The sequence below is a fragment of the Rhineura floridana genome, chromosome 1 (assembly GCF_030035675.1).
Source record: "Rhineura floridana isolate rRhiFlo1 chromosome 1, rRhiFlo1.hap2, whole genome shotgun sequence".
NCBI classification, from domain to species: Eukaryota; Metazoa; Chordata; class Lepidosauria; order Squamata; family Rhineuridae; genus Rhineura; species Rhineura floridana.
Genome location: NC_084480.1, coordinates 268,444,248 through 268,472,032, shown reverse-complemented (window position 1 = coordinate 268,472,032; position 27,785 = coordinate 268,444,248). Strand labels below are relative to the sequence as shown.

At 42.6% G+C, this 27,785-nt stretch overlaps 1 protein-coding gene across 10 annotated transcripts in view; it reads right to left on the bottom strand.

Annotated features, from left to right (window-relative positions):
- Nucleotides 1–27,176, bottom strand: part of SULF1 (sulfatase 1) — a 167,679-nt gene extending 140,503 nt beyond the window's left edge. For 2 of the 10 annotated variants that reach the window (XM_061600850.1, XM_061600816.1), the window contains exons 1-2: nt 27,072–27,176; nt 3,021–3,079 (exon numbers count right to left, since the gene is read on the bottom strand). The gene's annotated coding sequence lies outside the window, so the exon portion shown is untranslated. Of the gene's footprint in view, nt 1–3,020; nt 3,080–20,685; nt 21,104–21,605; nt 21,726–27,071 lie in introns of those variants that run through there. The other 8 variants (XM_061600835.1, XM_061600806.1, XM_061600825.1 and 5 more) reach the window with 7 other exon arrangements.
- Between the last annotated feature and the right edge of the window lie 609 nt (nt 27,177–27,785).

The window sequence follows — 27,785 nt, the reverse complement described above, 5'->3', positions numbered from 1 at the left end:
AATTTTATACACTTCTATCATGTCTCCTCTGACCCGCCTTTTCTCTAAACTAAAAAGCCCCAAATGCTGCAACCTTTCCTCGTAAGGGAGTCGCTCCATCCCCTTGATCATTCTGGTTGCCCTCCTCTGAACCTTTTCCAACTCTATAATATCCTTTTTGAGATGAGGCAACCAGAACTGTACACAGTATTCCAAATGCGGCCGCACCATAGATTTATACAACGGCATTATGATATCGGCTGTTTTATTTTCAATACCTTTCCTAATTATTGCTAGCATGGAATTTGCCTTTTTCACAGCTGCCGCACACTGGGTCGACATTTTCATCGTGCTGTCCACTACAACCCCGAGGTCTCTCTCCTGGTCGGTCACCGCCAGTTCAGACCCCATGAGCGTATATGTGAAATTAAGATTTTTTGCTCCAATATGCATAATTTTACACTTGTTCATATTGAATTGCATTTGCCATTTTTCTGCCCATTCACTCAGTTTGGAGAGGTCTTTTTGGAGCTCTTCGCAACCCCTTTTTGTTTTAACAACCCTGAACAATTTAGTGTCGTCAGCAAACTTGGCCACTTCACTGCTCACTCCTAATTCTAGGTCATTAATGAACAAGTTGAAAAGTACAGGTCCCAGTACCGATCCTTGAGGGACTCCACTTTCTACAGCCCTCCATTGGGAGAACTGTCCGGTTATTCCTACTCTCTGCTTTCTGCTTCTTAACCAATTCCTTATCCACAAGAGGACCTCTCCTCTTATTCCATGACTGCTAAGCTTCCTCAGAAGCCTTTGGTGAGGTACCTTGTCAAACGCTTTTTGAAAGTCTAAGTACACTATGTCCACTGGATCACCTCTATCTATATGCTTGTTGACACTCTCAAAGAATTCTAATAGGTTACTGAGACAGGACTTTCCCTTGCAGAAGCCATGCTGGCTCTGCTTCAGCAAGGCTTGTTCTTCTATGTGCTTAGTTAATCTAGCTTTAATCATACTTTCTACCAGTTTTCCAGGGACAGAAGTTAAGCTAACTGGCCTGTAATTTCCGGGATCCCCTCTGGATCCCTTTTTGAAGATTGGTGTTACATTTGCCACTTTCCAGTCCTCAGGCACGGAGGAGGACCCGAGGGACAAGTTACATATTTTAGTTAGCAGATCAGCAATTTCACCTTTGAGTTCTTTGAGAACTCTCGGGTGGATGCCATCCGGGCCCGGTGATTTGTCAGTTTTTATATTGTCCATTAAGCTTAGAACTTCCTCTCTCGTTACCACTATTTGTCTCAGTTCCTCAGAATCCCTTCCTGCAAATGTTAGTTCAGGTTCAGGGATCTGCCCTATATCTTCCACTGTGAAGACAGATGCAAAGAATTCATTTAGCTTCTCTGCAATCTCCTTATCATTCTTTAGGACACCTTTGACTCCCTTATCATCCAAGGGTCCAATTGTCTCCCTAGATGGTCTCCTGCTTTGAATGTATTTATAGAATTTTTTGTTGTTGGTTTTTATGTTCTTAGCAATGTGCTCCTCAAATTCTTTTTTAGTGTCCCTTATTGTCTTCTTGCATTTCTTTTGCCAGAGTTTGTGTTTTTTTATTTTCTTCATTCGGACAAGACTTCCATTTTTTGAAGGAAGACTTTTTGCCTCTAAGAGCTTCCTTGACTTTGCTCGTTAACCATGCTGGCATCTTCTTGGCCCTGGCGGTACCTTTTCTGATCTTTCTAGAAGTAAGGCCCAGTAACTACAGAGAGACATACAGCTAACTAAACATACATTAGATTGTAACAGAATTAATTCTAACATTGGCCAATAAGAACCATGTTGCAAATGGCAAATGCTACAATGGGAGAGGACTTCCCTCCTTTGTGAGGGAACAGGGAGTGCCTCTGCAACAGGGAGTACCTCAACCTGTAGTAAGCATGTGTGTGACAGCTAAAACATTTTCCTTTTGTCAGAATCCAAAAAATCCACTCTTACCAAAAACTTCAAAAACAGTTGTGCGCAATCTCTCTGCAGATATAATAGCCTTAGCCCTACTCTTTCACCTTTTTGAACAGTGTTGGTTCATCCATTAGGACAAATGGGACACTGCCCCACCAACTTCAGTCTGCCCTCAGCCAGCTCCCCACTTGTCTATCTCCTTACCAGAGGTGGTAAGGGGGTGGCACTGGCTGTGCTCCTCCTCCTCCTCAGTCTCGTTGCTGCCCCTTGTAGAACTTAGCAGGGAGGAGAATGACGACAAAACCAGAATTAGCTGAGTCTGGCTGTTATTGGCTTTGGCACCACGTGCTGTTGGGCCTCTCTGCCAGGGCTTAATGATGGAACAAGTGCAATAACTATTGAGAAAAGATTATCATTGACACATCTGCTGTATTAGGAGGGCCAGGATCTCTTCTCAATCGTCCCTAGTTACAGGAAGTTGGATTTCGACTGAAAATCAGGAAAAACTTCCTAACTGTTAGAGCCATACGATAATTATCTAGGGAGGTGGTGGGCTCTCCGACACTGGAGGCATTCAAGAGGCAGCTGGACAGCCACCTGCTGGGTATACTTTAATTTGGATTCCTGCAATGAGCAGGGGGTTCGACTCAATGGCCTTATAGGCTCCTTCCAACTCTACTATTCTATGATTCTTTTCCTTAGCACTTAGCAACCGCAATCAAACTGGTCTGGTGGCATAATGCACCTGCATTGATAACATATGCATCTCAAAACTATTTGATCTTAAAAGAATATACATCCATGGATCCGTAGTAAATATCCTAAATTATGTAGCAGTAAAAAATCTGTATGTAGAATCTGTATTCTTGAACATGTCTAATTTTCAGTACAGGAGCAGCAGAACGAATGGCCCAATTACCACAAGGTTTGCCGTCTGGTCCCGAGTTCAGGATGCTACTGCAGATACAATGGCATCATGGAAACCAAAGAGAACACTTATTCTTAACTGGTTACTTCCCCCAATTTAGCTTGCATCAGAATCCCAATTGTCTCCCATTGTTCTCTTGAAAAAATTATTCACTTACCTCGTCTGCAGTTTGAAAGAAAGGAAAGGTCAAACATGCATCCTGAGGTGTATGACCAACTGTTGAGAGAAATAAAATTACCCATGAGTAAATACATGCACTTAAAAAAGACTTTTGACCCCACTTTTAAAAATAATTTAGAGAGCATGGAAAAATAAAAGGATATACCAACTGTTGCAATACAACACACAGAGAATGTTGGGATTGGGACAGGGGAAATCAAGATCAAGATTCACCTCATGCATGAACTCACGAGATGGCTACCGGCCATTTGAGCCTCAGTGGCTATTTATATAATGAGAATGTGAGCAATTAAGTAGCAATTCGTAATATGACAGTATGATGAAGAAATTGGACTATGTAGCCCAGGGATTACTCAAAAGCCTCCTCCAAACCCCAGCCACATAATCGGCCATTCTCACAAAGTTTGAGAACTGGTGCATCTCAAGCCTCGTTACTTCATGTGGGTGTCCAGAGAGTTGAAATTGTGTTTCCATTAGGACAAGATGCCACCTCATGGTGGCATACCCCATACAAAGGGGGAAGAGATGCCCCTAAAAGACTTGGCAAAAATGCAGGGGCTTCTGGGACACCTGCCAAATTGGATGCAGTGTCTCATTTGGTGCTTGCACTGGGCAAATTGTTGCACTGCATATGAATCTGCAGATACACCAGCCTTTTCTCCTAACAGCAAAAGAGTCTTCCTGGGGCAGCATTGGCTTCATGGCTGAGGCCTGAGCTCCAGGCTGGTCCACCATAGTGTATAATTTGACCTGGACCAGCTACTCAGTTATTTTCTCTACCCCAAATGTTTCACTTTTAGGGCAAGTAAAATGTAGATATGATCCTGCATGTGCATAGTAATCAAAGCAGAGAGACATGCTGGCAGGATATCATGGCAACCTATCATAGGAACACAGGAAACTGCTTCACCAAGTCAAACCATTGGTCAAGCTCAGTACTGTCTCCACTGACTGGTGGCAGCTCTCTAGGGTTTCCAGCAGAAGACTTTCCCAGTCCTACCTGGAGATGCTAGGGACTGAACCTGGGATCTTCTGCATGCAAAGCAGCTGTTCAACCACTGAGCTACAGTCCTTCCTCAAAATACCAAAATCCAGGCTATCAAAATTGCAATCCCATACCAGATTTTGGCCATCATAAGGTGGTGTGTCAAGCTATAGAAATAATGGCTTTTTTGCACAGTATTTAGCACAGAATTATAGTAACAATATGCTGACCATATCCTAGCATTTCTCATTAAAAATACTGAATGGGATGCTTATGGCATTTACCCCTTACAAGCTCAGCGACATGATTTGTTAAGGGACAAACTTTCAGATTGGCTGAAATAATCCCAAGCACTCCAAGGCAAAAACTATAGTGGCCAAGGAGATATACCAAGAGATATGAATCCATAAGGCACAAATATGATATGCAACCTCCCTAGTCAACCCAGCTAGGTATCATAATGACCTTTGTCTCATTACTATCTTTAAAGAATATTGTATATTATACTTTCTTTAAGGAAGGTAGTATACCAAAAATAGCATACATTTATAGCCTTCTCATGACACAACAGAAATCTTGCATTTAAGACCATATGCAAAATATTCTTAATTTGACCTTTTTGTCAAACGTTGCACATCAAAGCTTGCAGCACATAGATAATGAAATATATTTATTATCAGATGCTTTTGCCTATGGAAAAGGACTAAAGATTTATAGTGCAATTATCAAAATTGCACTTCTTCAAGCAGAGGCTAGACAGCTATCTGTGGGAGATGCTCTAGCTGTGGATTTCCTGCTGTGAGCAGGGGGTTGGACTCGATGGCCTACAAGGCCCCTTCCAACTCTATGATTCTATGAAAAAATTTGGTTATAAGAATTCATTCAGATTGCAGACATTTGTGGCTATTGCAAAACTGAGTGGTTCCTATTTAGGAAAAATAGGCAGGTTGAGTAAAATGATGATAAATGTCTAGGTATTATGCAGAAGCCTTATCATATATTGTTTTATTGTAAGTATCTGGTATGCTTAAAAATCATTTAGAAAAAGTTTCTAGGAAATAAGCCAAATATAATTTAGCATGGAGCATAATAAAAAGGGGAGCTTGGGAGTGCCTTGAGATAAGATCTTTATTACAGAGATGTCAAAGTTTTTAAGGGAATGAATTATTTAATGACTTTGAATTCAGTACAAAAAGTTTGACTGAAAGCCTACTGGATGAAAAGTCTTCATTCCACAGGTCAGGATAACATACAGGACTACACCACATTAAGATCTCTAATCTACCAAGCCAACAGCAACAAAGCTTCCTGGACTATTGGCCCTTTTAACATTTACTTGAAATTATTTTTATCACTTTAATAAATTTATTGATTTAAAATAGTTTTCTAAGGCTGCTTCTAGATAAAAACACACACAAAAGATATACTTAAAACACCAAACACAGCATATCAATCAGTGGAGCTGTTAGGCCCTGAGATCTGCCCTTAAGATCGGCCACAAGACAAGTGTCCTGCAGCACAGTGCTCCCCAAACAACAGCCAGAGAGAAGCAGAGGATGGTGACAGTTGCAAACAGGCCCAGCATCAGCACCTGGCATGGGGATACTTGGGTTAATGCTGGTTATTGTTAGTTTGTTTTTCATTTTTTAAAAAAGTATTTTACAGTGGCCTCATTTGCACATAATACTAACTCATGATTTATGGGTGTATTTAACCATGGTGCATTTAACCATGGTTCATTTAACCATGGCTTAGGGCAGTGATTCTCAAATGGTGCGCCGGGGCACACTGGTGTGCCGCAAGAGGTGGCTAGGTGTGCTGCGAATATTATGAAAGTATATTATTAAGTTATTTTTATTCATAGTTTAAAATATATTAATATATTTTTAATTTTGTATATGAAGTGCACCAGAAAATTTTTATATGTTTTACAGTGCGCCGCGAACCAAAAAAGTTTGAGAACCACTGGCTTAGGGTTTAACTATGCTTAGTTTACTGCCAACAGATCAAACTATGAAGCCATGGTTTGATGTTACCTTAAAAACTTGGTTTGTTTTAACTATGGCTTGGTGTTCTGTGTGAATCCAGCACCTTTTCCTAACCATAGCTTCTTTGGACACCCACCCCACATGCTCACTAAGCACAAGAGGAAAGAGCAGCTGGAAAACAAACCAACGTTTGAAAACACAAGCCATGATTTATTTTATTTTCTGTGGGACAACTCATGGTGGTATGTTAAACCATGGTTTAGTGTTATATGTGAACCAAGCCAGTGGGTAGATTGGGTGGGTAATGCATTATGCAGCCAAGTTCCAGCCTAAAATGTGTCTGGATCCCAACCTGTAAAAGTTTTCTTAAATGAAAGAAAAGGAACCGGTTCCCTTCCAGTCAGTAAGCTTGGGGAAGGAGGAAAAGGGAGACAATTAAGGAATCAGGGTGATGGTGGGGTGCATGAATAGATGGGGAGAAAGTATTGAACCAACTAGCCATGGCAGGGTAGGGAGACAAGAAGAAAGCAGGACTAGGAGATGGGTGGGAGAAAAGGCTGAGTGGTAACCAGCGTGGCCCAGGCTGGGGGCAGAGAACACTTTGCCACAGAACTTTTTTGACATCAATTAAATTATTAAAATAGAAGCAAGACTGGGGCATGAAATAACTGGGCCAGCTGACTTTTAATCTGCCTTAACTTCCTATTGTGACCATGTATTTTTTAAAGCCACAGAGGAATAAAAAACTTTTATGCCACTTTAAAGTTCAAAAGAACGGGGGAAAGGGAAACCTATTTTGGGAAGGAGCTTGACAATCTGGTGCTGCTACCAAGAAGACCTATTCTCATGTCCCCACCAAGTGCATCGCCAAAGATGGTGGAACATGGAACAGGTATAAATGCAGTGAATATGCAGATTCATGTGGGAAGAAGGATCCTTCAGATAAGCTGGTCCTAAGTCATTTAGGGCTTTATAGGTAATATGAAACACTTTGAATTGTGTATGGAAATTAATCAAATCCAGAGCAAATGAAAAAGAACTGATATAATTATACTATAGCCAGCATGGATTTTTCACATTCCAACATGTAAAATTGAAAATACCCTTGCATGCCATTCTGTTACTTCCCATAAGCTCATTTCAACACAAAATCTCACAAAACTTAATAGTTCTGAACCCAGAAACACTTGCTCAACAACCATCTAGGTTGTCATGGCAATACACAAAACAATCTGACAGGACCCAGAGTTCAAAGTCTAAAACAAAAGAAAAGAACAAAAGAAAAGAAAAAAAACACAGACCCCTGTTGAACTTTCAGTGGTCTCATACTTTGTTAAATTTAATTAAAAATCAGCCAGCTCTAGTGGTCAGAATAGGGCCCTCTTCTCAGAGAATTCTGGCGGATTGTAGCTCTGTGAGAGGAATAGGGCGCCTCCTAACAACTCTCAGCACCCTTCACAAATGACATTTCCCAGGATACATTAGGGGAAGCCATGACTGTTTAAACTGGAATAAGTGTTAAGTGTGGATGTGGCCAGGGAGAGCTCTGGTACCAATTTGGTTGGGAGTCTACATGTGTCTGCTGTAGAATGAAAAGGTGGGGAAAACCCTGGGGGAAAAATGTTACTGTTAACAATATTTTCCTTTTGGAAAGGAAAAGGGCTTTCCCTCTGCCCACTGCCCACCCACCCAATCTCCACTCCTCCCTTCCCTTCCCCCTCATTCCCCCAGATCAGTTTCACCTATCCTAAGCATGATTGCACAGGAGTAAATCCCACTGAACTCAATAGGCATACAAATGATCTAACCTGCCCTCCCCTCCTCCCCTTCCTCTTCTCCCTTCACTCCTGCCCCTCCCCTTCCTCCTCCCTTTCTCTTCTCCCCTCCCTCCTGCCCCTCCCCTTCCTCCTCCTTCTCCTCCTCCTCTCCCCTCTTTTCCCCTCCCCCTCCCTCTCCTCCTCCTCGCCTGTGGTCAGATTCACCTATCCTACGCATGATTGCATGGGAGTAAATCCCACTGAATTTAATAAGCATGCAATTGATCAAACCTGCCTTTCCCCTCCCCTCCACATCCTTTCCCCTCTCTCCTTCCTCTGCCCTGGTTGCCATCACTCACCATATGCTCAGAGGCACATGTTACCAAATTCTTCCAAGCTACACAGGAAGTGGATTAAACTGTGAAAGACAAACTCAAATTGGGTTTGCATTTTGATAAATTTGTAGGGCAGTCCAATATCTCAGAGAGGTCAGGTCTCCTGCTCCCCTGGTGCATTCACTATTGCCACCCAATTTCCCTGCCTTTTAAAGTTTGATAGAAATATCTGTTGGCTGTAGGTACATTCTTAAACTGCAATTTTTTTGCCTATTAGTGAATATATCCTTAGAATACCAGAAGTTACTCTAGCTACTGCATTTTGTAATAGCATCTTGTAACACTCTTCAAAGGTGGCCCCACGGAGAGTACACTGCAGTAGTCCAAAGTAAAAGTAAGCAGGAGTGAGACAGTGAAGAGATCTGCATAATCCAGAGATGGGTGTAGCCGGCACACAAACAAAAGCCCCAAGCCCAGATCAGTGTTCCTACTGGCCCAAACATACTTTTATCTGGTTTGGATTAAACCTCAGTTTATTAGCTCACACTTAGTTCATCGAGCTCAGGCTCAGGATTACCATATGTTTTTAACAGAAAATAATTAAAAGGGATAGAAAGAGCTGGTAATGTATTGATGGTACTCAACTCCAAATCCCCAGAAGCCTCTTCACCCCAGTGATTTCAGATAGATCTTGAAAGCTTGAAAGACAAAATAGAACCCTGTGGAACCCCATAAGCTGAAGGATCCAATGTGCATGATATTTGGGCTGTTTGCTCTACGAACATTTCAACATAACTATACTGAAGCTTATTTCGCCTCAAACTAATACAGAAATATATTCCTGTTGCTGATTCGGCAATGGAACTGCTCTCATTTCCAGATAGACTGAATTACACGGACTGTTTGCGGGAACAGACTGATTATTTGTTAAATATCCCACAAGAGTGACATTATTGCACACTCATGTGGTATAGGAATAGAGATAACAGTTGTGAAAGGAACATGAGGACACCGCTTCTGCTCACAGACACCAGCTGCAGTATAATTCACAGGGCTTTAATCCACACACATTTTTGTAGCATGAAACAAGATGACTCTTTTCTGATTCAGACCAAGTGCCCATCTAGTCCAACATCCTGCTTCCTCCTGTGGCCAGCCAAACACTTGCATGAATCCAACAAGCAAAGCATGATGGCAGGTCCTACCCTCCCAGATTTGTCCCCAGCACCGGGTTTTCAGAGATGTACTGCCTCTGAACATGGAGACCTCACAGAGACAGACCAATGCTCCTGGCATTTCTTGGTTGTTGGAAAGGGCTTGCCAATTAACTTTTTTGTTTGAATAGTTTGCAAGCTCTTTTATGGGAGCTGATTGTCAGCATTGTGTCTGAGAATAAAAACGTAAGAGCATTAAAAAAATAGGTATAAGTCAGTGGCCATCACTATGTCTTGTGGATGTGATAATCACTTCAGAGTGATACAGTTGTGCACTGCAACACCACCATGTCAGTGTCCGTATATTTCATTGCAAAAAATATCAGAATGTGCCTTGAACTACAGATATTGTATTGGAAGGGCTATAAATAAAGCCAGTGCAGACTCTGTGCAATGCCAGGATGTATTCTGGATTTTCAATCCTATTAAGAGGCAAACCTCACTAGCTACAGTGTTAAACAGCCTTTGCTTCAAAAGCAAGTTGTCACTGTGCAAGAACAGAGATTATAGGAGCAAGATTTCACCTGCGAAGATCCTGAAATAACACACAGTGTAACTTCCAATAGAAACTGGGTCACAACAATCATCTTCATTCTTCCACAGACTGCAAAGTAAAGATTTTTTCCCACCATAGTGCTTCCTGATGTAATGTAATGTTTTACATTAAAGTTTCATTAAGTACAAATAATTGTCAGAATTGGTCAACCACAGATTTTTTTTTGTGTGTGTGTGTGTGGGCGAAATCATGAGCAACAATTTAAGTTGTAATCCTACATATGCTTACTTAAGAATACCAATGAAGTCAATGGGACTTTTGAGTACACAGCAAGCATAGGTGTTTTCTTGTAAAATCTACGTAGATGATATTCCAACTAGATGATCTTGTTTAGACCATTTAGTTCAGCCTTCGCCAACCTGATGTCCTCCAGAAGTTGTGCACTACAACTTTCTTCAGCCCCAGGCATCACAGCTGTAGGAGCAACAACACTGTGCGCATAAAATTAGATTTGCCCTTTTAAAAATTCACCATGCCCAGTCTTCAACAACCAGTAGCAGGACTATGATGATCCATGATCATAAAAGAGGATGATAGCACCCAGCAGTGTTTAGAGTAATGGACCTAAATTAAACATTCATTTCAGCTTGTGAAGTACTTCAGGGGGAAAATGTATTAGATGTAGCGACACAAAAGACCATGATGGCTAATGAATACTTTGTGTGTATTAAAAGCATTTTACCAAATAATTTCCTCCTGAAGAAAGCCTTCACAGCCCAAATTGTGCTGGGACACTGAGCCAATTAAGTACTCAGTAAATCTCATGTGCACTTTCTCAAACACTGTGCCACTATGATGACCGGAACATTATCTGGAAGTAACTGTTATTGTCTCATGTCTGAAACATGACTGGAAATCATCCACCAACGTCTGGAGGGCCACAGGTTCCCATCCCTGTTATAGAGACTTAAGAACATAAGAACATAAGAAGAGCCTGCTGGATCAGGCCAGTGGCCCATCTAGTCCAACATCCTGTTCTCACAGTGGCCAACCAGGTGCCTGGGGGAAGCCCGCAAGCAGGACCCGAGTGCAAGAACACTCTCCCCTCCTGAGGCTTCCGGCAACTGGTTTTCAGAAGCATGCTGCCTCTGACTAGGGTGGCAGAGCACAGCCATCATGGCTAGTAGCCATTGATAGCCCTGTCCTCCATGAATTTGTCTAATCTTCTTTTAAAGCCATCCAAGCTGGTGGCCATTACTGCATCTTGTGGGAGCAAATTCCATAGTTTAACTATGCGCTGAGTAAAGAAGTACTTCCTTTTGTCTGTCCTGAATCTTCCAACATTCAGCTTCTTGGAATGTCCACGAGTTCTAGTATTGAGAGAGGGAGAAGAACTTTTCTCTATCCACTTTCTCAATGCCATGCATAATTTTATACACTTCTATCATGTCTCCTCTGACCCGCCTTTTCTCTAAACTAAAAAGCCCCAAATGCTGCAACCTTTCCTCATAAGGGAGTCGCTCCATCCCCTTGATCATTCTGGTTGCCCTCTTCTGAACCTTTTCCAACTCTATAATATCCTTTTTGAGATGAGGCGACCAGAACTGTACACAGTATTCCAAATGCGGCCGCACCATAGATTTATACAACGGCATTATGATATCGGCTGTTTTATTTTCAATACCTTTCCTAATTATTGCTAGCATGGAATTTGCCTTTTTCACAGCTGCCGCACACTGGGTCGACATTTTCATCGTGCTGTCCACTACAACCCCGAGGTCTCTCTCCTGGTCGGTCACTGCCAGTTCAGACCCCATGAGCGTATATGTGAAATTAAGATTTTTTGCTCCAATATGCATAATTTTACACTTGTTTATATTGAATTGCATTTGCCATTTTTCCGCCCATTCACTCAGTTTGGAGAGGTCTTTTTGGAGCTCTTCGCAATCCCTTTTTGACTTAAGCCCCCTTCACCCATTATATGCACAAAGGAGGCTTTGTATGAAAGGGGACCTCTGAAAAAAGGAAACCTAGTATATAGGCTTCCCTACTTCAGTCATCCATATTTATGGAGTGGGGCCAGTGGTGTCATTGGGCACCAGGGCGGTGGGGGCGGCTTCAACTCCTTGAAAGTTCAGACTAAAACCCAGAGCTGATTCCACTGCCCACTGACATGTAGCCACCAGCTGCCCCTGCACCAGGGGTTGGGTCAGCAGTGCACCCAAATTCTCCTTCATCACATGAGGTCTCCTTCACACAAAAAACACATGATGGGGGGTTGACTGTGGCAGCATACCAAAGACTAAAATCCTACACTGGAAAATTCTAAATGAGGATTTAAAAAAAATCTAAGTCTCCGTAACTCTGCCCAGTTATACTTAAGTGCCATTGAAATTGCATGATTGCCTTTCACAGCCACTGGAAACAGAAGTCTATGTTTCCCTTTTTTTGTGACATCACTATCCTCAGTTTGGGACTAGCTTGTCTCCAAGTTTCCTAGACAACCAGGAAATGTGATGGTGTAGGAGAGGACATAAGGCTGGGATGTAGGGCAAGATAAAACGTCTAACTATTCAACCTTTATCTTGCCCTGCACCTCATTCTTTTACTTCCAGTCTTCCATCAGGCCTTACTTGTTTGTTTCATCACAGGATGGCTCCATAGGTATTATCCACTTTTGCAAACCAATATAATTTTAAAAATCTGGAAGTGTTTTGTTTCCCCAGCCTTGCTCTTTAGATTCTGAGTCTTTTCCTCAAGCCATGATGGGAGGACAAATATTAGTATAAAAGTATTATATTTATACAAAGAAACCAACTGGTGTTGAAAAAGACTAATTAGCTTGCAAAAGAGTCAAGCTATTTTGCTTTAAACAAGCAAGCTCATCCCTTGGAAAGCTTTCTTTGAAATTGCATTTTCCACCTTTGCTTGTCTTGAGAGGTGGAGGTAGAGCAGTACTTTAAACATAAAACTAGAGTTTTCCTTGTTAAAGATCTGATTTTCTGGGACAGATGGTAAGCCTGTCCCACAGAATCCCATATTTGACAATAATGCAGACTACAATTTTAGTGACAGTTTCATTTATCCATTGTTTAATTCATTGATTTCAATAATAATAAAAAGTGTCTTCAGTGCTTGCCTTCAGGACACATACAGCCTAAAGATGCATACCCAAGACCACACCACAGATTAGTCACCACTAAACACACTTTTAATGATTCATTTCTACAAGCAGGGCAGTTGGATAATAGTAGAAGGGTGCATTTTTCTCACATATCAATAAATGTTTATTGGGTGATGTCAGCACCCGCATCTGTGCTTGGATGAAACCATAAAGTGTTTCTTCTAGTTTTAATTAATCCAGAGTAAAAAGAAAAAAGTATGACCACACATTAAGGTTGCAATCCTATGTGCCTATACCTGGGAGTTAATCTTGTTGAACTCACTAGGGATTACTTCCAAGTAAACATGCACAAGAATAAACCAGAGCTTGGAAGGTTACTTTTAAAAAGGAATAAATTACAATTACTGTTACATGGTCCCTAAAAGGAATAAATTACCATTACAATTACAATTGTTCTGAAAGGAATTGATAACTGTTACTCAAAACTAATCACTACAATTACAGTTAAGTTACTTTAAAAACTGGAGGGGCTACAAGGTGCTGGCCTTGGCTGCTGCACACCTAAGTAGCCTAAAACAACATTAAAAATAAACACACAGGTAGTAGAATAATTCTTTTTATCCGTAAGATAGCAGTGATGGTCTCTCTGCTGGTAAGGGAGTTGGAAAGGAAGGCAGAGGCTACCGCTCAGATCTTTGCACGTCAAACCAAGTGCAACCCCCCCACACACTCAGCCACCTCCTGGACCCTGCCCTACCATCAACTAAGGCACACCCACCCAAGCAAACATTCTCCCATGGGGTGCAAAAAAGGTAAAACACTGCAGATGCAGCAAAGTAGCTAGGGAGGGCGGCGGAGGCCATTTTGTGCGCCAAGTGCAAGAGGCTCAGAAATGACAACTGGCTAAATGTCCCAAAGCGTGCCAGTATTCTCACACTCTCACACTCACACACACTCTCTCTCCCTCTCTCTCACACACACACCGTCATCTCTCACCTCCACAGTTCTTTATTTCCATTCTGCTGCTGCTTCCTTCTACTCCTTTCTCCATGTTGTTGCCTTCCAGCTCCTTTCTCCCTCCACTCTATTCTTCACCACCATCAATTTTTTAAAACATTTTTTTCTCCACTCCACCCCATCTCACTCTCCACCTCCTCCCTCCCACCTCCTAAACACCCACAGAGCACGAGGGAAGACCAACACTGTGCAGACGCCCAGTTTGAGGCACATGATTTTCATCAGCTAATCAGAGGAGCAGAAGACTTCCCTTGCTCCCCCCCAGTAACGCCCAAAAGAAATGCTGGAAACATTACAATTACTCTTCATAAGTAATAAAATTAGTCCTCATTCTGTTACAATCAAAATGTAAACAAATTACCCATTCATTCCACGAAGAAGTAATAAATTACAAGTAATTCTTTTTTGTAACTAATTATTTCCAAGCTCTGGAATAAACTATAATATATGCTTACTGTATTTTGCACTTAATGACTCCAGCGAGGCCCAACACCTTAAGCTAAGCTAATATAGCCTTGTATTCCAAGATTAGGTAAAAAACTTGGTTTACAGTTCTGAATTAGTCATCTCTTAAATAATTGCAGTAATTCCCAATCCCATATAAAAATGGCGAAAACAAGAAAAGAGTAATCATCCAGTCCTATAAAAATGGATTTGAAGCAACCTGCGGATATACTGATGGGAAAGGAAGTCACCTCCTGCCTGGGTAGGAGCAAGTAACACTGATATAAATAAAAAAATAGTTCCTGGACACAAGTGTGGATGGTGGGTGAGGTGTTCCGAATGTCAAATAAATAGTGAAAAGATTAACAAAGTCTCTCTCTCTCCCTCTCTCTCCCCTCCCCCCCTGTGTGTGTGTAAGTGATTGCTTTATCTTAACATCCTTCATAAGCTTATCATGGCCAGATGGAACTCCAAACATATCCCTGGTGACACAAGCCTAGTAGAAATCAGTTGAATTTTGACCATGAAAGCACTGAATTACTGATATATTCTCATTTTCCCCATGCATGCTCTACACAGATCACCACCAGTACATTTCTCTCCATTATATCAATAGAAGCATATGGGGAAGTGATGGTGGCAACTGCTGGTATTTTCTGAACATTAACACCAGACCATCAAGGATTCCTTTGAAGAGGCTCATAGCATTCAGACTAAAATAGCAGCAGCATTGACCAAAGACATTTTGATGCCTGATGCTGAGCAGCAAATAGCATCTCCCCCCCCAAGCAGAGATACACAGTACCCAAAAAGCTGGTTACAGTATCCAAAGTCATTCAAGTTATTTTAGCGCTTGAGACCACAAGTCTCTCCGCAAGTCTTTCAATTCCAGAAGTGCCTCTCCTGCTCCCTGGCAATAAACATAAAATAAAAAACAAATAACTAACAACTTGCTGATCTTTTCATGGTACCCAAAATCAGCTGCTTGAGGTGGCTGACTCACTCTGCTTAACGATAGTGCTGGCCCTGAATAGCAGAAGCCATTCAACATTAGTGCCTAGTTCTCTGCTCTTATGATGTCATTACTGCTGCTAAATTCAGAGATGCTGAAACCTAGCCAGAACAAAAATCTTCTTAGTTTAGTTCTTGGCTAGAAACTTGGGCAGTACAGGAACTGCCTTTTTGTGTTACGAATCTCACAGCTCACCAGGCAACCAGGAGTAAATCAGGAGGAAAACCACCCATCTTCACATGAACAAATCCCTGGATGTTAAACAGTCATCCTTATATTTTCAAAATTACAACCAAAAAGCCTGGCTTCGTATGGTTGCAATAAGCTATACCAATATACAGAAACACTGTGTGTGTGTGTTTTAAAGCTGGATATGCCTAGACAGCTACATGATTCTGTGCAGTACAAGGCTCAAAGCCTTGTTAGAAACCTTCCAAAATCCTTTGCAATAGATGACCTAGTCAGAACACTATTTGAAAATCATTCAAAAATCATTCTTTCCATAGATGCCTAACTTCCTGTGAGTGTTGGTTCATAATGCCTTCCATATTTGGAAATGCTGTCCTGTACCATCTCAGCATGTTTCACAATCTGTTTTCATTAGTCCCTGCCCAGAATGAAAATCCACAACACGATATCACTGGGATCCCCATATCTGCAACTATTTCAAAGTACAGAGGGGCGCAAGCCATTTTCTCTCAACTCTCTCCAGGATGAGCATGGCAGCATGTGGAACAAGACAAGACCAGGTCCCAAGACAGTCACAAGGTCTGCTCCATTTCTTTCATTATATTTATCTATTCCATCTTTTGTGTGTATGTGAAAGATACATTGGTAGACATTGCTCTGAGAGATTTACATAAACCAGGAACAACTTAAAGCAAAACACCGCCAAGTTGAGCAGGCGCACCTATGCTGACTCCGAAGTGCCAAAAGGAGCAACCCCCTGCCAAGTAATAAACTAACACACAATTAAACCAATCTACATCAAAGTATGTTCATCCTCAAACAAATTATTGCATTCCTTGCCAGTTGCCTGACAAAAGTAAAATAAAAACGAACTGGGTTTAAGGAAAAAATGCTTCTCAGTTCAGTGAAATTACATTTCTGCCTCTGAGTACAGGTGAGAAACTGTTGTGCGGGGGGAGATAGATCTCAGGCAAAACCCCAACATTTGATCTTTCAGTTCTGCTCTGTCTGAATACAACTGTGATGTCTGCACCATCACACAGTTGTATCCCATCCTTCTGCCATGAAGTTTATCCTCAAAAACTTTGGGGAAGGGCTGTAGCTAGAGGCACAGCATCTGCTTTGCATGCAGAAGGACCCAGGTTCAGTCCCTGCTGCCAGTCAGTGTAGACAATACTGAGTTACATGGACCAATAGTGTGACTCTATACATGGCAGTTTCCTATGTTCCACTGGTAAATTTTGATATGCAGGAGCTCATCACAACAATCCCCACAGTCATGCCTCCATGGATAGTCCACAGCCACACTCTCAAGGAGAGTCCAAAAATGTAGACAGCTGTACACAAACCCCCATTGCTGAATAGTGAGCTGGCAAAGGGCGGTGTAGTGGTGAACATGTTAGAATTTAACTGGAAACACCTATGCTTACATCCCAGATGCGCCAAATGGCAAGACTGCACTCACATGCATAGTAACCAGGAACTAAGCCCCATCAAACGCAATGATAGTTACCTCTAACTGCATAGGTTCGACTTGCAAAACACAGAACTTTAACAAAAGATCTTCACACAACCGAAACGCAGCATTTAATCATGCAAACTATCTTGCAAAGAAATGTTACCATTTAAATTGCTTTCATGAAGTGGGAATCCCAAAGGAAAGAAGTATCCAGCTTCTGCTTGATTATTTTCTTCATTCTCTGACACTATTATATCATCATTGTCTCACTTTTTATTATAAAAATAATCCCAGAGCAGGGTATGTTTAATTAAAAAAAACCAAAAAAACAGTTGCCACACTACAAGGGTTTATAAAACAAGGAGGGGGGGGGAAGTTAACCACCACACTTGAGAGGAAAAATAATACTAATACCATAAAGTAATCAAGATCAGGTAGTAACCGTCAGGACCCTGACGAAAGGAATATTCAGCTGGTGCCAAAAACACAACAGAATTGGCACCAACTGGGAGGGGATTCTCCTGGGGCACTACCACCCTTCCTCTCTATGCTAATCTGTCACAAACTATAGTAAAATTTGAAAGCCTCATTATCACCTCATTTACATGCCAGAGCAAGGAGAGTCCATCAATTAACCTGGTGCTCTGGTAGATGACAGAATTTTGCTCCTGCTCTGAAATGTTCCTAAGAGTTATGCTCTCCCTCTCGTCTGTTCCAGCTCTGCTTCACCACTGCCCACAGCTGAGAAGCATCTCCAACTAAGACTGTGAAAGACCTCATCTGAAATCCTAGAAAGCTGCTCCCAACTCAGGTCTGAGCTGGGAGGGACCAAATTTCCTGACCCCTTAAAATTAACTTCCAATAAACTATAATTCTAGGTTGAGAAATAACAACTCGACCAAAACTACTTAGCAGTCCTCATAGTGGAGCAGTGATTTCTAGCCCAAGTCTTACCCACTACACCACATCAGCAAAAATGCCTATTCCACCCAAATTGGAACCTCCTTCTGTGTACTAGCAGAGCTGTCAGCCACAGAGCTTTCTCATACCTCCAAGAACCTTTTCCTCCCCCTTATTCTTCAGATAATCTCCCTCTGCAACATGCTGTAAGTTCTGAACAGTTTTACAGCTGTTGAGTCGCTAATGGGAACTTCATGTGTGTGTATCCAGCACAAGTGCTGTCAGGAAGAAACCAAATGTCAACCTGAGGTATGCAGCAGTAGCCATAAATATTCCTTTGAACATTTACCATCTGGAACAGTAGATTATGGTTCGACAGAGAGCCGGACTAGCTTAAGGGTATTGTCTTTTTCTTTTTAAAGACAGTCCCAACAGGTCAAGTGATGGGAGAAAATAGTTTCTGTTCCTGGCTCAATCTCTCCCCCTCTGTCTCTTGTTAAACACAAACATAGGCACCCAGAACTTCTAAGGGAAACTAAAAGCACTAAGACTGCAACCTTACACACACTTTCTTCCTTATTACTTTAATCAAACTTAGGGGGACAGACTTCTGGAGTGACAATGCACATGATCAGGTTATAGGTCAGTTACCAAAAATACAGCGACAGAGCAGGAAGCAATCAGACTATGTGGCACACAGTGGGGCACACCAACATTTGTTACACCCCGCACCTTGCCTTTGTTGTCAGGTCATCAAATCCTATAAGGTGGCTGGCAGACAGAACTGGGCTTGCCAGCCACATTTCTCCAGGGATATAAAAGGGCAGCTGGAACACTTCAGCCCTTACCCCATTTAACCCCCATTTCTCTCTCTTTCTTTTTTTGCCTTTAAAAATCTCTGGGAAAGTTTCCACCTCTCCTTGGGAGCTTTGAGTGGGAGGTGGTGGGGTGGAGTGGGGTGGGGGTGGGGTATCAAAATACGTCCATTTTAGTCATTTAACTTCCAAACTAATTAGCAGTTGGCTAATACTCTTATTTGCTACCGCTGGAGAGCTTGTTTAGAAAGAGGATGCTTTCTTGCAGAGAGAGGCACACTTGAGAATCAAAGCAGGGTTATAATCTGTAACCCAGCCAAGCAGAGGGAGGAATGCTAACGTGCGTATTATGCTTAACTTGAAACAGTTTTAGGGGTGCTGTTATTCGGTGTAGTCAAGTGCCAGAAGCACAGAGCTTCCATCATGTCACACACACCCTCCTGCATTCTACCTCCTCAGATCTTTTTCCGGAAAGGATTATACACAGGTATCATTGAGAGAATCTCTCACCTGCAAAAGCTAAGGGTCCTGCTAAGCTTTCCCCCTTATCCAATGGGAGAGACTAATATTTCATAATTCTTACATTCCAGCAAAATGTGTACATCAATGTCCTTTAAAGCAAAACATTGTTATTTAGTGGCAGATTAACACGCACACCACCACAAGGCAAACCCCGATACCTTCACATGGTAACTAGACAACCACTCAGAGGAGTAAAATAACTAGCTAACAAACCCAGCGTCCTACTTATGTAACTTGCGCCATGCCTGGCAGGAGCCTGGGAAACAATAAAAAATTTACCCGCCAAGTAAATCCCACTGAATCCACTGGGTTTACTCCCAAGTCGATGGACACAACATCGGTTGGTAGAGAATCCTGCTATATAGCAATCCCCACCGCGGAGCAGGGCTCACGCTGGAGGCGGCAGTGTAACAGGATCGCCCTGAAAGCCGTCGCTTTAAACGTACATTAAGGAAAGGACCACTGTAAGTCTCTCGGGGTTGTTGTTTTTTGCCTTCCCCGCATATTTCTTTTAAAAAGAAAAACCTCTTGCAATTTAATTAACACTTCAGATAGCCTGCTTCGAATCTATAAATAAATACGGCTAGACTTTAATGATCCGTTATGGCGCTGCTACTTAGTTTTCAGCGAGTCGTAAAACTTTCACAAACAGACCTGCAAATGAATTACATCCATCTGCTCCACCGCAGCTGCGAGGGCAGCTCCTCATCGCCACATTGCTAAGCTGTTGCTTCCAGCTTGCTTCTGCTTCTCCCCCACCCCCACCCCTTTGGAAATCCCTTCGGCAATCCCTTCGGCAGCTTCGTCAAGACATCGACGTACCCCAGCATAGCCCAGCCCAGCCTTTCCAAAAAGAGCCCTCCCGAGAAGTAGACAGGAGACCTCGGCCAAACAAGCTGGTTGCCCAAAGAACAAACACCACACGGCTGTCTTGCCATTGCAATGCCCGTTGCGCGCGCCGGAGCGCGCGCTTCAAAGCGGCATCCTGGAGAAACTTTTTGATGAGCATCTAAGACCATGAGCATCTAAGAAAAGCGTTTTAGCGGCAGAACCAAGGTAGAGGGCAAAAGCGTGTGCGTGTGTAAAAAAAAAGACACACCCACGTCCCAGTCCCCCCCCCGTGCCCACAAGAGGCTGCTACACCTTCCAGAGCGTGACCTCAAATTGCATCTAGAGGATTAGGTCTGCGAGGACAGGCAGGCAGCGATCTAGCGGCCACTGATATCTGTCAGCTATACAATAGCAGCATTGATAAGGCAGCCGCAAGGGGCTTTGACAAGTGTGCTGCGCTAGCATGCCATTCAAAACCAGGATAGCAGAGAGGGGAGGGTGGGAAAAAGGACGGGCGGCCGTGGTGCAATCCTTCCATGACTTTATCTCTTTACCTGAACGATCTGCTGCTTGCTACCGGGAAAAAGCACCCTCCGCCGCGCTCCCCCGAAGAGGAGGACAAGAAGGAAGGAAGGGAAAAGAGAACCAGGCACGTTTTCTGCTTAGCTTGGGCAGAGGGGAAGACCACACAGCTCCAGCTCGGCAGCCCTCGGCGAGCCTAATCCCCCCTCGAACGCGATCACACGCACTAACCCCAACCATCTGTTGAAACGCGTCCTCAAGCCCTCGGCGCGCCGCTGTGTCAAGACCGCGGGGCTGCCCGAGCCAATCGCCGGCGCTGGGTGGCTGGAGAGGCAGCGGAGGCGAGGCAGAGGCAGCACCACGCTGGAGGTCGGAGCGCGCCCTGAGCCAAGTAACCTGAAATTTGCCGAAAAGAAAGGGCGGCTATTAGGGAAGACGAGTGGGCGGGGTGAGCGGGGAAGGTAGAGGGGCGGGGAGGCGCCTCCTCCTGATACGCGGGCCGCGTGTAGTTGATTGCGTCTCCCAACTCCTTGCATTCCCAAAGGACCCGCACGGTGTGAGGTGCATGAGAGGCATCCTCGTGGGGGAAAAAAAATCTAAACCGCTCAGACGCGGCAAGGCTATGGAGAAAGGGGGCCCCTCCCCCGGTGCCTCCCATCCTTCCCCGCAAAAAGGAAAGAAAGCTCCTCAGCTGGAGGAGGAGATCAAAAGCTGCGCAAGTGTTAATGTGCGGATCGTTTGCACTGCAATGGAACCATGTGCATCTCGAAATCGCGACAATCACCTCCTCGGGACGGCGGCCTGAGGCTCTAAGGGGGCTGCTTCTGGGCAACCGGGGGCGGGAGGAATGGCGAGAGAAGAGAATGGGCGAGACGCCAAACTCTTTCTCATGCGAAGGGAGGCTTTGGCCTCTTAGCTGGTGTAGATCTACTGAGCTCAAGGCATTTCTTACCCGCGACGAGGCGTTCGCTGCCCGTGCAAACGGGTGGGTTATCTCTCAGGCCGAGAAGTAACAGCGGGGCCAAAACCGACCATCAGTTGAACGTTTCCTATCAAATCAACGCATTGGGTTAGGTGCCCAGTCCACACGCCTGGGGACACCCTATGAGCTGTAAGGCCTAGCCCAGAGAACTCAGTGGGACTGACAAATGCAATCCGATACAGAATCAGTCTACTCAGAAGTAAGCCCAATTGAATTCATGGAATTTTACTCTCGGTTTAAAGTGTCTGGAGGATTGCAACCTGACTTACAAGTAAACACACACAGGATCATGCTTCACTCCAGCAAGTTATCCTCCCCCCCCCTTTTAAAGCATAACTGGCCACATAAGTTTAAAATTCTCTTATATGTTTCTCCTCACTCTTGGATCAGGTCAGAAAATAACACACTCTTTCTGAATGAGAGAGGTAATTTAGGAGAGATAATTTTCTTTTTAGGATAAAATAAAATGCTTCTATATTGTTGTGATGTGCCTTCAAGTTGATTTCGACTTATGGCGACCCTATGAATCAGTGACCTCGAATAGCATCTGTCACAAACCACTCTGTTCAGATGTTGTACAGGTCGATGGCTTCCTTTGTAGAATCAATCCATCTCTTCTTTGGCCTTCCTCTTTTCTACTCCCTTCCGTTTTCCCCAGCATTATTGTCTTTTCTAGTGAATCATGTCTTCTCATTATGTGTCCAAAGTGTACTGCCTTCAAGTCGATTCCGACTTATGGCGACCCTATGAATAAGGTTTTCATGAGGCTGAGAGGCAGTGACTGGCCCGAGGTCACCCACTGCGCTTCATGGCTGTGTGGGGATTCGAATCCTGGTCTGCCAGGTTGTAGTCCAACACCTTAACCACTACACAACATTGGTTCTAGTTTCGTCATTTTAAGCTTCTAGTGATAGTTCTGGTTTAATTTGTTCTAACACCCAATTATTTGTCTTTTTCGCAGTCCATGGTGTGCGCAAAGCTCTCCTGCAACACCACATTTCAAATGAGTTGATTTTTCTCTTATCCGCTTTTTTCACTGTCCAACTTTCACATCCATACCTAGAGATTGGGAATACCATGGTCTGAATGATCCTGACTTGAGTGTTCAGTGATTTGTTGTTGTTATGTGCCTTCAAGTCGATTACGACTTATGGCGACCCTGTGAATTAGTGGCCTCCAACAGCATCTGTCATGAACCACCCTGTTCAGATCTTGTAAGTACAGGTCTGTGCCTTCCTTTATGGAATCAATCCATCTCTTGTTTGGCCATCCTCTTTTTCTACTCCCTGCTGTTTTTCCCAGCATTATTGTCTTTTCTAGTGAATCATGTCTTCTCATGATGTGTCCAAAGTATGATAACCTCCGTTTCATCATTTTAGCTTCTAGTGATAGTTCTGGTTTAATTTGTTCTAACACCCCATTATTTGTCTTTTTCGCAGTCCATGGTATGCGCAAAGCTCTCCAGTACCACATTTCAAATGAGTTGATTTTTCTCTTATCCGCCTTTTTCACTGTCCAACTTTCACATCCATACCTAGAGATCGGGAATACCATGGTCTGAATGATCCTGACTTTGGTGTTCAGTGATATATCTTTGCATTTGAGGACCTTTTCTAGTTCTCTCACAGCTGCCCTCCCCAGTCCTAGCCTTCTTCTGATTTCTTGACTATTGTCTCCATTGTGGTTAATGACTGTTCTGAGGTATTGATAATCCTTGACAAGTTCAATATCCTCATTGTCAACTTTAAAGTTACATAAATCTTCTGTTGTCATTACTTTAGTCTTTTTGACATTCAGCTGTAGTCCTGCTTTTGTGCTTTCCTCTTTAACTTTCATCAGCATTCGTTTCAAATCATTACTGGTTTCTGCTAAGAGTATGGTATCATCTGCATATCTTAAATTATTGATGTTTCTCCCTCCAATTTTCACATCTCCTTCATCTTGGCCATGGGAATGCCAAATCTGAGTTTTCCCACCCATGTGACCATCTGTCCTCTTTGTAAAGTTGATGTAAGCTTTAAGAGGCTGGTACCAAGGCAAAGAAGGTGCATTCTATGACCAGTAAACAAACAGGATTTTCATTTGCAGGTTCTGTCAAATAGGCAAGTGTGGAAAGAAGTGGGGGGAGGCTTTTGAAGGTTTTTTTTAAAAAAGATTCATTCTAAAAGTGTCTGACTTGACACTTGTGTTAAATCTGCATTTCACATGAGGACAGATGTTGAATTTCTTTGAACTGGAAAAGGAAATTCTAAAAAGAGAGCTGTCATTGAAAGTGCAAAGAGCTAAACTGTAGAAAGGCTTGCAAATATGATCTGTTTTCAGTGATGTGCACATCTAGTTAAAATAAAATTACCTTAAAGCTCAGAAACACTTATTTGGTTTGCCTGGCTTTTGAAATCAATACGCATTAATGGAAGGTATTTTAGACTCACATTTCATAAAATATTAAGGAGGTATATTTTTGTGTCCAGTTAAGTAAGTGGCCTGTAAATGGAGAAAATGAATAGTTCCTCATTTTATTTGCTACAAGTCCTTCCCAGAAGTGATGATATAGTGTCTCTTTCAGCTTATTAAACTGCAGCTGCTTTCACAGTTGCTGGTATTAACTTGGACACAATTTCCTCATCTTCTCAATCCAGATAAACAAGAAGTAGAACAATATTTTCAGTGATGATAAGTGGCTAACTCTATTATCCCTTGGGTTTTAAGATTTTAAACAGTGCCATTTAATGCTAGAGAGCGAGCTTTGTTTTATTCTATTTCTTTCCCTACCAGACTGTGGTCTTGAAAGACTCTGGATAACCTTGTCGCTTTGGACAACCCTGGGGGCATTCTGAAAGCTAGCTTTGACTTTTCTCCGACTGCTGAAGTAAAACCTAAGAAGCTGTGAAAGTATACCCGTATCATGTCCATAACATCACATCAGAAGTGCACAGGAAATCTAAAATATTGCAAACAGATGTTAGAACAGATAGCCAGGGCTGAATTAAGCTACAGAGACATAACAGGTGAAAAAAAGTTTGCTGTTATTTGCATACTGAAAACAATTCAGACAGGTTTTTATGGCCAAATTGTGAGCCATTTAAGGATAGAGAGAATGAAATTGCCGTGAGCTGTCCTCAGGCAAGAGAACGGATGGGACACAAACAATGGATATATAAATATAATTACATGGTCATGTTAGCATAGTGGAAATATTGTTTCTGAAGTTGCTATAGTGCACACAAACTATGATTGCATTTTAAAAAGCAGTGCTGACTTTCTTGCACTAGACCTAACGGGACCTAATTTTGTTAGCTGTTTATGGCAGTATAAATTCAAACATGCCCATGCAAGCATTAATGAAATAGTTGCAAGCTGACCATCAAAGGAGAAGAACGGGCAAGGGTATGTGGCCTAGTAACAAATGATATAATGCATGGCCTCTTTTGCTGTCTGGGGCCCTTCCACAATATTGGTCAAGGCTATTATTTTTCACTGTGCTCCACTGGCTATAGCTTCCCTCTTCCCTTCTTCCACGCATGGTCCCACAAGCGTTGCTCCCCAAGTCTCCCCATTCATATACTCAGCTGTCAGCCCTAATGGGAAACAGCTGGGGGAAGAAAACACCTATCCAGGATGAGGATTTTTCATGAACACATCTACTCTGAGTGATCAAACTTCCCTTTGCACATAAGAGAGATTTTGGAAGACATGGGTATATATTGTATCATTGTTAGAATTTAGATAATCCTCAGTTCCCAGTTACAGTATCTAAAGCAACCTATCATGCCTTCACCTTCACGGAACTCTCTTACTTTCACTTCTTATTCAAAGACAATAGTCTCAAGTCTCACTTATCCCACCCCTCAAAATCCTTCAATAAACAAGGCTCAGTGTCATATGAATGGGAACTCTGATATACATACAACTTACTTTTTTTAAGAACGGTATTTTCTTTAGAAATTACATTAGAAACTTTTGGTTCCACAAAAAAAGCTTCCTGTGAGATTTAAGCTGTACTAATTACAGTACTTTGGGGAAATTTCAGAGAGTTACGGTTCTCCAGATATTTGTTTTTACAAAATTTAACACTACAATAATCAATTTCTTACAACCTGTAACAACCCTATCCCTTCACTATTTGCTGACTACTTACCTCTTCCTATCCCTCATACTTTAGTTAACTACTGAATTCAAGTTGAAGTGTCAACTATCCAATTCCCCTCAAATTTAGGATGAATCATAGACTCGTTGAAATGAGTTGGAGTCCTGCTACTTACAATTGTGGGTGAGTACTGCACACTTCACTTATTCTTACATTTACTGGCCCTACCATTAGACAGAGTGAGGCAGGTGTCACAGGCAGCAAATGCTGGGAGGTAGGGAATGGTGATGAGGGGCTGGAACACGGAGTTGTGTGTGCCCTACATAGCCTGCTCTGAACCACTACGCTAGCCTGCTGCCCTCAGTTGTGGTGGAGGATGCTGTTCCATCACTAATGCTGATGTACAATTAAACTGAAAGTCTCATTGGCTTCTTATGTTGAGTTGTGGTACAGACTCTACCTAAGGCAGCCTTTCCCAACTAGTGGGCCACCAGATGTTGTTGGACCACAATTCCCATCTTTCCTGACCATTGGCAATGCTGGCTGAGGCTGATGGGAGTTGTGGTCCAGCAACATCTGGTAGCCCACTAGTTGGGAAAGGCTGACCTAAGGTAACAAAATGTCTTAGGCTGACCCTGTGCAGAACAGAGCTCACTTTTCCAGGGCTGAAAAAGACTGCTGTGAAGCTTAAAAGGTTGCTTAATTTATCAACATACATTTGTACATTGTTTCCTAATTCTGGGTTTTTCTCCTGTTGTTCTCATAAGAACAATTGTTTTAGCAGACTGCTACGCTCAAACTGCCCACCTTAAATGTTGAAAGGAAAATGGAAATCCTGGCTGGGTCAGATTGACCTCATTGAGATAAGATTTAGAATCAAATAAATAATATATTGCTGAAAAGAAAGTCAGACAAACTTAACATGCAAGGTTAATTGTTGGTAAATACAGTGTTGCAAAATGCACACTTTTATTTTTGTTCCCATAGCTAACATATACCTCTAACTTACTCAGTTTTATGTCTATGGTAACCCACAGGTCTTTGTAAACGTGCATTAAGTACTGCTCATGTTGGTTCACTTCCAGAAGTTCTGTATATTGATTTCTTTGCACAAAGATTGTGGGGAAGCAATACATCATCAGCTGTTTATTTAGCATTCCTTCTGATTTGTTTCCTGGGAGGTTTTATGAGGTTGAATCAAGCATCCCACACTATCCAGTATATTTTCCCATCACTTTCCTTACTGCAAAAAGACACACACCCCTTTTAAAAGCTGGTTGGTTGTGCAAGAGTGTCGAATCCACTTTAACTGCATAACCTGAGTTTGCTTGTATACCATTGAATCCTACCTGCAAAATAACAGCAGTCTGGAAGCATCCTTGGCCTAGAATGAATTTTCCACTTTCCTCCCTCTTCTTTGCACCAAGGTAGATGCAGCTATACAGACTAGGGTTGCCAGGTTCATGGCCTGAGACTGATCCTGTATCTTTAGGAGAAGAGAAAGTTGGCCAAGTGCAGGTGTTCTTGCAACTCTGTAATGAGAAAAACCACAAGGTGGAATTCTCCCTCCCCCCTGCACAACTTTTAAAGATACAGAAGACCTCTTGGTTGCCAGGCCCAGCCTCCAAGAGGTCTTCTGTATCTTTAAATGTTGTGGAGGGGGGAGGGAGAATTCCACCTTGTGGTTTTTCTCATTACAGAGTTGCAAGAACACCTGCACTTGGCTGACTTTCTCTTCTCCTAAAGATACAGGATCAGTCTCAGGCCAAGAACCTGGCAACCCTAATACAGATGCAACATGATTCTATTTAGTTACTAAAGAATTTGCAATCCTATACTGGAAATAAGCCCCACTGAACTCTACCTCTAAGTCATGCGTAGGATTATAAACACATTCTAGGATACACAGCTGCAACTGATGCTGTGGTCTACAGTGTTGAACCAAGTACCAGAATGAAAACAAGTGAGGAGGTCATGAGGTCATAAAAAGTGGCATTGATCACAAGCCTTTAGATATCACCATTTCCAGCAACATACAGCCTGGTGAGAAGGTTAAAGGGGAA